Below are 15512 nucleotides of genomic sequence, written 5' to 3' on the forward strand. Positions count from 1 at the left end.
TCATAGGTGCTGACCAAAAAAAAATAAAAATAATAATAATACATTTTTCAAATTAAATTTTTTTCTTCTGTCGGAGGACACCGTAATAAGTTTTAATTGCAAAAACATACTATAATCTTTATGAAGAATGAGTCAAAAGTTTACGATAACATCTTGAGATTCATTTCAAAGCAAAAATGTTGCATTCTTCAAAACAATTGGCAGATGTTTCAAAAATTAGAAACTGCATCATAGTAAATATATGTGAAAACATAAGTTATGAGTGTATGGCATTAAACTATTTATTTACTAAGTGCTTTTATTAAATGTATTTGGTAGTTCAAATGATAGTACACAATGTCAATGTGCTACGCAATAGTTGTAATTCACTTTATTTGAAGATGACTGTCCATACAGTTCAAATACGATTTGTCTGTATACCTGGAGTAATAACGGTTATGACCTAATAAAGAACTGTTTCACAGATTCGCTGCTAAATGTATGAGCAACAGGCAAGTATATTCACAATAATGTAGTGCTTTTTATTAAAAAACAAACAAACAAACAAAACAAATAGAATATAAAACAGAAAAAAGTAAAAACCAACAGCATTTTTCATGACTTTATAATTACAAACTTTGAACCAGAGTGGAAGAAGTTTCGACAAACTGTACACAACATCACAAAATGCCTGCCAGTCTGTCCATATACAATGGTTGCATCTTATTCTGTGATTGTCTAAAAATAACTAAACAAATCACACAAAAACACACAAATACAAGAAATACAAGCATTATATGTATGACCGCGATCACAAAAAAACAGAACAATGTCCAATTCTCGTTTGAAGAAAAAAAAAAAAAAACTAATTTTCTTTTTTTACAAATTAAAAAGATTACGAACATGATACTGGGTTGACAGCTTGTTTTCTGCCAAAAATATCATTTTACATTTTCATGTTGGTTTGTTTTTTTAGTGTTCAACACTTTGCAGCAATAAAACGAGGATCATTATATCTTTTTCTCCTCAAAAAGTAATAATAATAATGTTAATATTAATTATTACAGTGACGGGGGCCAGGTGTGGGGTCACTGCGAGGTCATCAGACAATCCTCCCTCTCACACTGAGCTCAAGTCACGTTTCAGATGCTTTGTAGCTTACACAGGAAATTTATAGCGATTATTAAATCATAATCTTTGCCGCTTTCTCATCCACATTTTGTAATTTTACACGCGACAGTTCTGTCAATACAAATTGCAAAATAATCAGAAGAATCGTAATAATTATAATAATAATAATAACACTAATAATACATAAAGGGCTGAATCCTGTACAATAAAATACACAAAATCCATTATCAAGATATTGCTTTTGGAGACATTTCTCACATTTTCCCGTCTGTTTATATACATAGCTTGGCACTATACAATTTTCCTTTAGTTAAGTCAGTTTTCATTGTTTTTTTATTTCGGTACATCTATGGGGTTTGAAATACTTCTCTGTCATAGCTGATGCATTATGGGCAAAAATCTCATCATGATATTGTTTATAAACATTCTCCATGGCAACCTGAAAGGCCATTAAAAACAATAAAAGAAAAGATAACAACAACACTAAAACCTGGACCTGACCCCGTCCCACCCGCCCTGCAAATCACAAACCAAAAATCTGACATCACATGATACAAGTTCTTGTGAATTTAACCATTTATTAACTGCTGTCAAGCCCTTAGTTGTTTTCTCATTTGTATTTATATTATTAGAATGGGCTTACACACACACACACACACACACACACACACGCAAACACACACCCACACACACACACAAACACCGAAAAGAATCTCACACACTACCATAAACAAAAAAAAATGCTCAAGATAACGGCATTCTAAGGCGTTATATAAAGCCAGCGCACCTCCACTGCTAGATTTAGTTTTTTTGTTGTATTTTTAAGCTGGTGAATTAAATACTTTTAAAAAAGGGGGCGGGGCTGGCAGCCATTCTAACCAATCACAATGGCCACAATAACAGAAGGGAAACATTCCAGTCCAAGTCCCGAGCTCACAAATATGGATAGCCCCCGTCGTGCTCCATTCCTAATGAAACTGGAGTATAACAAAAAAAAAAAACGGACAGAAAAAGAAGGTAACATACTTATGTTTTGCTTTATCATACAGCATTGATCAATACTGCGTGAGAATTAGTGTCTTATCTAAACATCTCCGGGAGCGAAGGATGTCCTTGTTTATGTTGTTAAAAGTGCAGTTAGCCAACGTTCTTTCTCAGGTTTCTACTTTCTCTCTTTTTCTCAGCCTATGGGCAGTGAGTATGCGCTACACTACACCTCCTATGATGCTTTTATTTTTATTTTTTATTTTCATGTCAAGTCATTCCCATTGTCGACCATAAGGTGGCGCCGGACTCCCATTTTTCCATTTGCACCTGAACCAAAGGCCAAATATAGTACCTCTTAGTCATAGGACACATTTGACCAGTGAAGTCATAGTTCATCTGCAATAACTCAGTTAGAATTTCAAATCGTGGCCTATTCTCTTCAGTTTAAACTTTCCTATGTCTGACACTTGTACTTTCTAAATGCATCAAGGTTGATGACTTGCAGCAAACGGCAGGTCCTTAGTGCACGGAGCTTGGGCTGGTCTCTCTTGTAGCTCCTTTAGAAAAAGAAGCTGCAAGATATAAATATGAGCATGAAGCCTTTCACCGCAGCTTTCCCCCTTGTTGCCAGGTGTACTCAACCTCTGCTCCTCCATTTTCATCATTCTCTTGCTGCTCAGCAGGCGAGCTCAGCAGAGTGTTGTCAACATTACTTCCTGCAAATAAATTCGCTCAATCCAAGTGTCCGTCTGCGGAGGCGGCGACCAGAGCCTTCCTCCAGAAGATACGTCACATCTATCGCTGTAAGTGAAACATTAAGACAATGGTTTTCATCAAACTAGAGGTTACTATTTGTAGTAGTGCGTGGCTACAAGAGCAGATTATGAATTCACATGGTGCTTTTTATTGTATATAAAATAAGTTCAAAGAATCAGTTCTTTATAAACAGTTTTTTTTTATCAAAACAAAACTGGTTAAATATTAAAATCTTAAGTAATAACTATAAACATTATATTAATAATTACATTAATAATATTTCCCATCTAAACAGAACTCCCCCCCCCCCCCTGAAAAATATGACTAAATAAATTAATAATACAATATGCATAACAAATGATTAATCATTGTAATATTTCTGGGTCAATCTAACAAAGAAATGTTAAGGAAAAAAAAAAAAGTACTTATATTAAACTTTAAAACACAAAATAATAATACTTTTAATATTTATATTTAATTTTAATATAAGTAATATAAGTAAAATAATAAAGAATATGAATGCAATGTAATATCATATATATGTAAATTATGAATAAAATAACAAATTATTAGCAGCATTAACATTTATGGGTAACAGAAAGAAATGTACGTCACATTTTTACTCCTACATAAATCAGAATGAGTTTTTTTTTTTTTTTAATAAATTCTGTGATATAATTTAATACGGTTTGCATTAAATATTTCAGTGAATTTTCAATGAATGAATTCAATGAATTTCAATGTTACTAAAACCTTTTGGTTAAATACTTTTTTTTCCCTTACCATTCTTGCTGGGCGCCTGGTGCAGCAGGTCGAGCAGAATCTTGTTCAGCCGCTCTCTCTGTGCTTCCCTTCTTCCCAGGATTGATGGATGAAGAGGTAAAGAGGAGAGTGAGGATAAGCATGGGGCGTCCAGCGCATCTCGCCCTCCTCCTCCTCCCTTCTCTTGGGAGCCCTCGTCCGTCTCTCTCCTCTCTACCCTCTCTTCACCCTCCTCTTCTTCCTCCATGTCTTCTTCCTCCCCACCTGTCCTCCTTTCCTGTGATGTGGATGGCTGGGATACAGGGGTGCTGGAGTCCTCCTGCGTGGTCTCTATCTCTCCCTCTGCTCCTCTCCCTCCGTCCTCGTCCCCATCTCTCGAGAAGCCGGCAGACAGCTGATCACATGACACACTGGGAGAGGGCTCTTCATCACACGCTGATGCACCTTTGGGCCGCTCACTCTTCCAGGCGGAGCGGCCGCCATTCCTCTTGTAGTTATCCGGCACATAGTGAGGCTGTAGTCAGAGATAGAATTAAAAAAAAATGAATGTGGATACAACTAGTGTACTTGCTTGATCAACTAGTTTACATTCAAACAGTCATGAGTTAGGTAGTTATGCATCACAAACGGAAAAAAAGCAAACATAATTTAATAAGATTTACAGAGAGTCGATATAGCCACTTCCCATCCCATCTAAAACTGTCAAAATATGAATACAATAAAAAATTATGGGCTATAATTTATGGGTGACACCCAAAAAAGGAATGTCCAGTTAAAATTTCATCCTTAAAAATAAAATAAATAAACAAAATAATAATATTAAAAAGCAAAGTAACACAACTATTAATTCCAATAAATCTTAATTAATCATTTCCTATTTAAATCTGGAAAAAATATGAATAAAAAAATGATTGGCTGAATCTCAAAAAGAAATGTATAGGTCAAAAAAAGTCAAAACATCTGTAATGTACTGTACTTTAAATGAAAAAAGTTACAAAAGAGTTAATATGAATAATAATTATTAAAATTAATAGCATAATGTCCCAAGTAATACTGTAAAATATCAATACAAATAAATAAATAAAAAATTACACACACACATTATATTTCTTAATGGTTTTTATTTTTCCCACTTCTTTATCAGTTTTGTGAGATTCACAGCTTATACAGTTACTCACTGAGAAATCCCTTTTCGGCGTCAGTCTCTTGGGGAAGTGGTTGAACGCATAGGGCTTGGTGCACACTGGGTACCGGTTTCGGTGGATCTTGTAGAACAGGTGTGCCGATTTATCCAGCCGGTAGTCACAGATGTAAACGTCTGGTTCCTTTACCCCTTTTGGACGACCTGAATCCATTAGCAAGAGTAGCAGGCATTAGCATGCAAAGTGTTTGGGGTTTTCAGCAAGCAACGTCTGGTTCAGTACATGTCTTGAATCTCACTGTTGATTTGTTTATGTAAAACTGTTGTACGTGTGAACATCTCACCCTTGCAGTAAGTATACAGGTCCAACACACAGCACGTTCCCACCACCGCCTCCAGTGGTATGATCTCATAGAGAGGCACTCGGAACAACTCGTTATGATAGAAGCGACGGGAAGGAGAGTGGTGCGTCTCATGGGGACGGAAGTAGTGATGACCAAAGGCAAACCTCTCACCTCTAAAGAAAGAAAAAGAGAGTCAAGATCAAATCTAAGGTCTGTGATTCTGTTGATTAAAGGAATAAGCATTGACGACAATGATTTAGTCAAGCAAGACATACTCCTTTCAAACAAGCCTACCTCTACAACCAGAAGCTATTGACAGGAGGACAAGAACTTAGCCTAACCTTTACGCTAAAATCTGTTTGGATGATACGTATGTTTTTCCAGGGTCAACAAGGATGTCAATGCTTAATGATGAATTAAAAGTTCAAAAAAAGTATTGAATAAGGAGACATTTTAAATATTGGGAGTGTGGTGAACCTCACTTCTCATTTTTCCAGAGTTTCTCGATTCGGAAGATGTCCAGTTTGTCTCTGTTGATATGAGACAGGAGACGGTATGACTGACGCACCGGCTGGCCTTCTGTTGTGCGTCTGCTGTCTCTCATGAGGTACACACAGTCACCTGCAACAACCACATGCAAATATAAATAAACTTAAACATGTCAAACCTACGAAACAGATTTAATTTCACAAACAAACACATGCACGTACCCTGATGCAATAGTAAGTCATCACGAAGCAGGCATATATAATAGATGGATCCTGACTGGGCATAGCTGGGTTGGGGCACCATTGGGACCTCCTGTCGAAACATGATAGGAAATACATAAAAGACACACACACACACACAGAACAGCTTTCAAGAGTTCCAAACTTCCTGAATGACAGAGGAGATCTTAATCTTGGGGTGACCTTTAAAATGTTGTGATAAAAGACCATATGGCCATGCTAAACACAGTCAGAGAGGAAGAAAGAATTGTAAAGTTACACAGACTGAAAGGTCACATACCCTGTCCACTGGACGAGGGTCACACAGCTCACAGAGATAATGCTCCACATCCGCTTCCAAACGCATACAATCACAGTGCTGCCACACCTGATGGACAGACACCGAGAGATAGATTACCTATACTTAAAATCAATAAACAACATATCACACTAACAACAAGAGTAATGAAAGAATAATGAATAATTAACTGTAAATAATAGATATTAAACTTCAACAAGCCTTATAAACTGATGTAAATAAGTTCAGGTTGACATACTAAAATTACAACAAAAAAAAAGTTTTTTAGAAATGTAAAAGAAAATAAGAAAAAAATGACAAAAGCACACAGCAAACTCACTAAAACGTAAACACAACTGAAAATATAAAAACAAAGGCCAAGTCAAAACATTCTAATACTATAATAATACTAAATTAACCCTGATATCTTGCTTAATAGAAAAAATATTGTCTGCCTGTCTTCACAAAATACCTATAGACTACAGATTTAAAAAGATAGGGAGGTGTTGTTGGACTGTGGAAAATTTGCTGCAGTAAAGCTAGGTTGTTGTAGTTGGTTGTCAGGGTGTTGCTAAGGTGTTCTGAATGGTATTAAGGGTGTTGCTATGCAGGTAGTAGACTGTGGATGTGTTTGGTTGTCAGGGTGTTGCTAAGGTTTTCTGAATGGTATTAATGGTGTTGCTATGCAGGTAGTAGGCTGTAGATGTGTTTGGTTGTCAGGGTGTTGCTAAGGTGTTCTGAATGGTATTAAGGGTGTTGCTATGCAGGTAGTAGGCTGTTGATGTGTTTGGTTGTCAGGGTGTTACTAAGGTGTTCTGAATGGTATTAAGGGTGTTGCTATGCAGGTAGTAGGCTGTTGATGTGTTTGGTTGTCAGGGTGTTACTAAGGTGTTCTGAATGATATTAAGGGTGTTGCTATGCAGGTAGTAGACTGTAGATGTGTTTGGTTGTCAGGGTGTTGCTAAGGTGTTCTGAATGGTATTAAGGGTGTTGCTATGCAGGTAGTAGACTGTAGATGTGTTTGGTTGTCAGGGTGTTGCTAAGGTGTTCTGAATGGTATTAAGGGTGTTGCTGTGCAGGTAGTAGGCTGTAGATGTGTTTGGTTGTCAGGGTGTTGCTAAGGTGTTCTGAATGGTATTAAGGGTGTTGCTATGCAGGTTGTAGGCTGTTTATGTGTTTGGTTGTCAGGGTGTTGATAAGATGTTCTGAATGGTCTTAAGGGTGTTGCTATGCAGGTAGTAGGCTGTTGATGTGTTTGGTTGTCAGGGTGTTGCTAAGGTGTTCTGAATGGTCTTAAGGGTGTTGCTATGCAGGTAGTAGACTGTAGATGTGTTTGGTTGTCAGGGTGTTGCTAAGGTGTTCTGAATGGTATTAAGGGTGTTGCTATGCAGGTTGTAGGCTGTTGATGTGTTTGGTTGTCAGGGTGTTGCTAAGGTGTTCTGAATGGCATTAAGGGTGTTGCTATGCAGGTAGTAGGCTGTTGATGTGTTTGGTTGTCAGGGGGTTGCTAAGGTGTTCTGAATTGTATTTAAGGTGTTGCGATGCAATTTGAGGATGCTGCTAAGGTGTGTTTAGAGTGGTATTTAGGGTGTTGCTATGTAGGTGGAAATCTGTTGGTTGTTGCCAGGGTGTTGCTAAGGTGTTGTGGAGGGGAGCAAAGCGGTTCCGGGTGGAGATCTGGAAGACAGAAGGGGGAGCACATTTTGCATCTTGCCTTTGTCTGACATAACCATTTCAGGTCTTGGAGTCTCTACTAATGAGCTAATGATCTGAATCAGGTGTGTTTAATTAAGGAGACTTGGAAAACCTGCCGTGTTGGGGGGCCTCCAGGAACGTGGCTGGGAACCGCTACTCTAGATGGTTGCTTTTTGTGACAAAAGACTGTATTTCTAAGTCTCTTTAATATTCAGGTCCCTAGATATGCAATCTGATCACTCCTTGCCAATTTTACAGTCTACGAAGTGAAAATCTTTAGTTTGGTGACAGCTCTCCTCAACAGGGAAATTAGGGATTCAAATCTGTAATCTTGTTTATGAGCACATACCATGCACTTCTCACACTGGATCATGAGCCCCTCATCCTTGTACATGCCACAGATGCAGCGAATCACATCATCGTCTTTGTCATGGTTGCCTCCTCCGTCATGGTGATGTTGGGCGTGGTCTCTCTCCAGCGAATCAGAGCTGTCGGCCTCACTGGCCGTCTCGCCCACAATTTCATCAATCTGGACAGCAGCCTCATGACGCGCACCATAGTATGCCTTCCTCAGTCGGCACACATCACGACCTACAGCAGACTTACGGCCATAATATTTCTGTTGAGAATAAGGAAATGTACAACAGAGATTAAGGGAAGTAATACAAAATAAGCCAGAGAAGATTCTTTGAAGTGTTTTCAACATGTCTAATTTAGAAAAGTCACTTCGGACCTACTAATAATAATTGTTTGCATCATTTGGTAGATGTGGGTTTGCCCATGTTATGTTGCTACACATGCAACACATTATGTTGCATAATATATATTTAAATAAAAAAAATATTTATATTATATTTATATACTATTATTTTATACTATTATTTTTAACTTTAAATTACAGAGTGCAATTTTTTTCCAAATTAATTATTTGTATATATTACATTAACTACAATGATTTTATCAATTATAATTATTTTCATTATCATTAGCCATAATGATATAATCATATTTGTAAGTAATGAGTGTAAGAGACACTAACCTCAGCATTGCGAAACACTTTGAGCATGTCTGTATCAAATGCCTCGACGGTTTTGTAGTGACCAGTGAGGATCTGCTTCTCTATGGTACTGAGATCTAGCGGATCGGTGACCTTCTCATAGTACTGTACATTCCTGTGGACACATATGGACATAGCACAAAAAAGTAAGTATTGCTGTGAAAGATGAAGACGCCACAGTGATCATAAAACACAACTTAGGCTGTTCTCACTGCAGTTTTTAATACATCAGAAAATGTTATTGCAGACTCCTTAACTGCACCAAATATTCAAAAAGTACATATTTATATAGGAAATTATCTGTACTAAGAACATAATATTTTTCTCACCTCTTCCTCGAAGGCAGGTTAAGCAGCGGAGCAGCAAGAGTTTGACCAGATGAATCTTCAAGGAACAAGAAAGCAACTGATTATGTGAGAATGCAGGTCACAAGCAATGTGTTTATTTGAAAGTAAGTCTCATGGGACTGAGGCATTAAAACAAAAATGCACTAACATTAAATTGAAAGTAGAATAAACATTCTAGATTAAATAAAAATCAAAGCCTTTTGCAGAATCGCATACCTCACTATATGAATTTTGCATAACTAAATAATTGAAAATGACCTTTGCTTCTTGCCGTGCATAATGAAAATGATTATGCAGCCATTGAAGTGACTGCCGATAATACAATCAATAGCAAAAACTGCAGGTTTTTATGGGTGTGAGTATGATGGTGTTTGTGTGAATGAATTAGCATCTGTTTACCTTTGTAGCTTGTGATCATGTCACAAATCTCCTTAAAGATGTGTGCCAGGCGTGCAGTGCGTGTAACTTCCATGTTCTCCTCGGCTGCCGCAAGTCTTCGTGTGCGCACAGAGCGTGACGTCTGCAGCGCTGAGAACTGAGTCAGAAATACATCTGGGAAAAAAGCAAAACAATGCTAATCATGCAACATTGACTCCAAGCAGAATAATAAGAAACTTGTGCACGTCCACACACCTGACTTGATGTTGCCATCATCACGGATGACTCCTCCCCAGCGGTTGTATAGAGAAAGACCACTGTTCTCCCTCTCTCGCTCTCTCTCTCCCTCTCGCTTCAGAAGTTCCTGTTTCTCCCGCATCTTCTCCCAATTCCGCAGCAGGAACACTCGATGTTTCAGCACAAAGTTTCTAAATTAAACAAAAAAAATCAGTGGGGGATGTCCGAGTTTGAGAGATTAGTCTATTATATTAGACGGCATATAAAGTCACATCGTTTAATTCAATGTGCCAAATGTAAATTAAAATTATGACTTGTTTTTGGCACAAAAACATCCCTGACTTTTAATTAGACTTGCAAAGCACGTCAAATATGACCCTTTAAAACAAATAAATAGTGTGAAAATAAAAAGTGTGAGATGGCATCCTACCTCTCTCTGTTTGACATAGGCTTCATTAAAAGATGCTGGTAAAACTTGCTGCTGTCACTGGATTCTTCCTCCTTAAAGGTCAAATAGAAACAAAAATGGTTTCGCATTAGGAAAATGTTGTACTAGTAGCTACTGTAGCCAATAGTAGTGTATCATTATTGAATGAACTGTCATACCCGCTTCTTCAGTGAGTGTTTGGACTTGCGTTTCTCTTTCAGTCTTCCCAGCCTCCGGGCCCCGCCCCCTGATCCGCCCCCCTTTCCAGGCAGCCCATTGATTCGCTGGCTCTTGCCGCCAATGATGCCACGGCAACCCTCTGAGCCACACATGCAGGCTTGCTGCATAGCAACAAGAGCAGAGAAATATAATTTGACAAGCAGGAGGAAAATGTTTAACATCTACTAGAAGTTCAATCATCAACAAACACGAATGAAAGACCAGATGCTTTAATGCAAAAAAAAAAAAGAAGGTTAAAAGAATTGTAATAATATATAATATAATAAATAAATAAATCCAAACCCTGAAATTATTAAGTGGCTATGAGTGACTGAATCAACACCGCCGATCCTGACCAATGAAGTACAAGCATCCGCTACAAAACACAGCTGCATATATACACACTGCGCACGTGTATGTACATGTATCAGACATGCAGGACCCGGGTGAGCACAACTCTTCCAACATACCTGTTCTTCTGTGTTGAAGGAGTGGAAGTTGTAGTCATATGTCAGTTCTGTTCCGCTGTCGATGTCTTTCAAAGCAAACAGACCAATACGGTACACTCCATTCACCGACCTGAGAGAAAGACCGACTCGAGCTTATTCAAGTTTCTAATGCAATAATACAGATTGTTGCGGCTACTTACAAATTTACTTACAATATTTTTATATATACAATTAAAAAGAAATGGTCATTCCGTTAATTGAAACCAGTAATGCTGTGAAATATTATTACAATTTAAAATAACTGTTTTCTATTTGAATTGATCTTATTTTATAATTTACATCTAAGGTGAAAATGCTGAATTTTTAGCAGCCATTATTTCAGTGTGACATGATCCTACAGAAATCATTCTAGCATACTGCTCAAGAAACATTTCTTATTGTTATCAATGTTGACAACAGTTGAGCTGCTTAATATTTCTTTGGATAAGTGATTCATTTTATTTCTTCAGGACTTTTTAATAATAAAAATATAATTTTTGCATCAATGTAAACATTTTACGGTCACTTTGATCAATTTACTGAATAAAACTATACATTTCTTTCAAAACAAGAAAATCTTACTGACCCCAAATTGTTGAACAGTAGTGTAACCACGGTAGACGTCTTACCTGTCTTACTGCTTTAATAGTCAAGTCACCTTTATTTCTATAGTGCTTTTAACATAACAGATCATGTCAAAGTAATCGTCCAGTATTAAGTAGTGTCATATAATGCAAAATGACAATAGTAAACACTCAATTTTCAGTTAAAGGCAGTTCATCATTGAATTAGTGATGTAATCATTCAGCTCAATTCATTTTAAATAGTAACTATGCAATCAAGTCGACAATATCGCTGGATATTAATATATTGTAGCTGCATTGCATATGAATGTTGAGCCTTGAAAGCAAACGAACTCAAGCAACATCAAGCATTCTGGGCTTGATACTGAACAACTAGGCTGAGTTGTACATTATGCAATAAGGTAGAATGAGGTCATTTTTGGCACAGACATGGTTGTGTGTGTGTGCTCTAACAGCTAACCCCTGGGCAGCACAGCTGTGTCCCCCACCCTAAAACACAAGCTACAGATAATCGCTCTTCTGTGACAAGATGAATGATCTGCCACCATCCAGCCTACAAGCACTGTTTTTAATGTGTGTATGTGTGCATGAAAGAGAAAAACATAAACAGACCAAGAGATGGAGGAGATTACATTTTTTTGTGGAATGTGTGTCAACACCAACACTCAACGTGTGTGTAATTCTGTCACAGTACCAAGCAGATATTGCTCACTGACTCTGGATCTTGATTAACAATCTCATTGCTAATATATAATCTTTTAGATTCTGACTTATTCAACTAATTTATGAAACAACAGTTTCCACAGCAGTGACCTCTTCTTCTTTAATTTGGTCAACATGCCCACGGCTTACTCATAATTCAGCAATTTCTAAAGTCTAAAGATAGAGTCATTGCTCTCTCAGTACTTGTGGTTGTCCACATCCTCAATGACTCATCCTTAAAAATGACCTTTTCTGGATTTTTTTTTACCATACTTCTTCAGTGACTCATCAGCGGTTTTGTTTCACTCACCATTTCTGCATCTCACAGTTGGGCTCGCAGCTGTGGTTGATAAACCGAGCCTCGTTGCCCATGTGGTAGCTGTCGATGAACATGCCACTGTCCAGATTCAGACAGTAGTGCCCACTGTTGGAGAAGTACTGCTCCATCATGCGGCTCCTAAATACAAAACAGACTGGCTGAAAGTGTGATAATATTCTTCAAGGTTTATAAAGTTTCAAGTTTTTTTTTTTAAACATCCATCAATCATTATTGGGTGCCTTAATAATATAATTGTGTGTATGTTACATCATTGTGTGATTATATAAACAGATTAGTGAATTGAACCAGTTCATTAAAGCAAACCATCCGAATGAACCAGTTCACAAAAAATTATGTGATTTCCCATTGCCTGAGGCTAAGGATTGCAGGTAATAATGTTGTAAATAATGTTCATTTTCTTGCACAGACCAATCGTTTTGCTTCATAACACCTCCATATATCGTCAAGAGCCACAGCTATTAATTTTGTGTCCCCTGATATGCTTCAATTCTCAAAGATGGTGTAGCCGCTGACTTGCATTTTATGAATCACCAAGGACCACGGTTTCAGCAAAAAATCTTCTTTACAGTTCTACAGAAAGAAAGTCAGCTACATCTTGGATTTTTTAACTTTACCTTTAATAATGCACTATGGTTGCTACCCTCACATTATTAATTAGAATATTTTAAATGCTTTTATTTTTGTGCAATTTTGTGCACAGTTTTAAATCAACACTATTAAAAAATGGTAGCAATTTTATTTTGTTTTTGATTTTGATTTTTTTTCCTGCTTTGAGGCAGTATTGTGTCAGTAAAAAAAAAGAAAAAAAAATGTATATAAATATATATGTGTGTGTGTGTGTGACCCAGGACCACAAAACCAGTCTTAAGTGTAATTTTTTTTCAAAATTGAGATTTATACATCATCTAAAAGCTGAACAAATTAGCTTTCCATTGATGTATGGTTTTATTAGGATCGGACAATATTTGGCCGAGATACAACTATTTGAAAATCTGGAGTCTGAAGGTGCAAAATCGCCTTTAAAGTTTTCCAAATTAGGTTGCAATGCATATTATTTATCAAAAATTGCGTTTTTGACATATTTATGGTAGGATATTTACTAAATATCTTCATGGAACATGATCTTTACTTAATATCCTAATAATTTTTGGCATTAAAAGAAAAATTTATAATTTTGACCCATACAATATATTTTTGGCTATTGCTAAAAATATACCCCAAGGACTTAAGACTGGTTTTGTGGTCAAGGGTCACATATAATAACCAACAAAAAATAAATGACATACCCAAAAAGGTTTATACATATCATTTGAACTTCACATAATGGAATTAACCAAACTGATGCGTGTTTTAACTCATTGCAGTCTGTGTCTCCTTTTGTTTAAAGCTGAAATGTGCCTACCTGAACCCCTGTTCGCTGACCACCTCTCCCAAATACTCAATGATGAATTGGCCGGCACGTAGGGACTGCTTGGTGCGGATCCCCCAGCCCTTCCCTTCAGCCCGGAAGCGTTCGAGAGAATGCACCCACTCATGCTTCTGGATACGCTGGTTATCACACTGATCGCCACACGGACATGTACTTGGAGAACACTCAGCGAAGATCATCCTGAGACAGATAGAGATTAGAAACCAATGGGCTCCACTTTATGAACTACAACTGCACTAATAAGTAAGCAAAAGAGAAGGTGTAAGCCTCTTACCTGTTTAGACAGTCGTCCTGACAGCCCTTCTCGCGGTGTTCTTCAGGTGGCCTGCAGTTACAGGTAGTGGCTTCATAGCCAGAAAGAGGCTTCACATCCACATAGACATCTAAGAGGGAAAATATTAATGTGATAGTCTTAAACAACTGCAAACATACGCACGCAAAACACAATGTGTGCAAAAACGAGAGCAGGATAGTGATAAAGAAATCAACAACTGTCAAATCAGTATATTTATGGAAACACAAGTATGTTCTGCTCTACAGAGCTGTTGAGCTTATGGGTAGTGACAAAAACTAATGAAAATCTCCTTACTGGATCTGATCTTCTTGTAGAGAGGCACATCAGGTCTCTTGTAGAGCTGCAAAGAACAAAGATTAATAATTTAGTAGAACGATTTTTGCTGAGAATCAGGCATTATACTGCAAAAAATCATCTTAAATAATATATATATATATATATATATATATATATATATATATATATATATATATATATATATATATATATATATATTAGGGCTGGGCAAGTTAACGCGTTTTTATCGCGTTAACGCATTAATTAATTAACGCCGACAATTAGTTTATCGCGCGTTAACGTACTTTTTATTTTGAAAGTCCGTTGCTCACTGCGTTTCACTACACATAGCTAGACTGTAATAAAACAACCGAATACAACACAAACCATGGGTCACAGGAGGGGTGGGATGTTTATCAGTAGGCTACTTGCTGCTTGGGATGAGCTACAGCGCAAAACAGAAAATCATGTCCAGAGCCGAATTCCATCTGGTTGGAATGACTTGTATAAGCGACTCCTTCTTTTGTCTAAGTTCAATTTGTTTTGTTCTAATTCTGCAGCACTCGCTGCACTGTGCTTAAATGGCCAACAACCTTTCTGCATTTGGCCAGGACGTTGTCAAACGCGCTGTTGTGCATAGATACTATGACAGAACGCAGGAGACTGTGCGCGTTGCAGAGGGCGTGTTCAAAAAGCAGATGTCTCGCAGCAGCTATCATATTTCTTGCGCTATCTGTGCTAAGTGTGCTGACTTATTTGAAATGTCCCACTGATGTGCAACAGGAATAAAATGTTTAGCGCACGTTTCAGCAAAATGTCTCTCTTTATCATCTCAATACAAATTTACAAAAAACCCTACCATTCCAAGAAACCTCGTTATTTTTTATTCTTTTACTTTGTGTTTTGTGTTTTCTTTCGCTGTCATTCTGTTGT

The 15512-nt window shown here is 37.4% G+C and overlaps 1 pseudogene; it reads right to left on the reverse strand.

Moving 5' to 3' along the window:
• Window positions 1-496: 496 nt before the first annotated feature.
• Window positions 497-15512, reverse strand: part of LOC113062171 (histone-lysine N-methyltransferase ASH1L-like) — a 31911-nt pseudogene continuing 16895 nt past the window's right edge.

Source organism: Carassius auratus, chromosome 44, assembly GCF_003368295.1.
Source record: "Carassius auratus strain Wakin chromosome 44, ASM336829v1, whole genome shotgun sequence".
Lineage (NCBI taxonomy): Eukaryota > Metazoa > Chordata > Actinopteri > Cypriniformes > Cyprinidae > Carassius > Carassius auratus.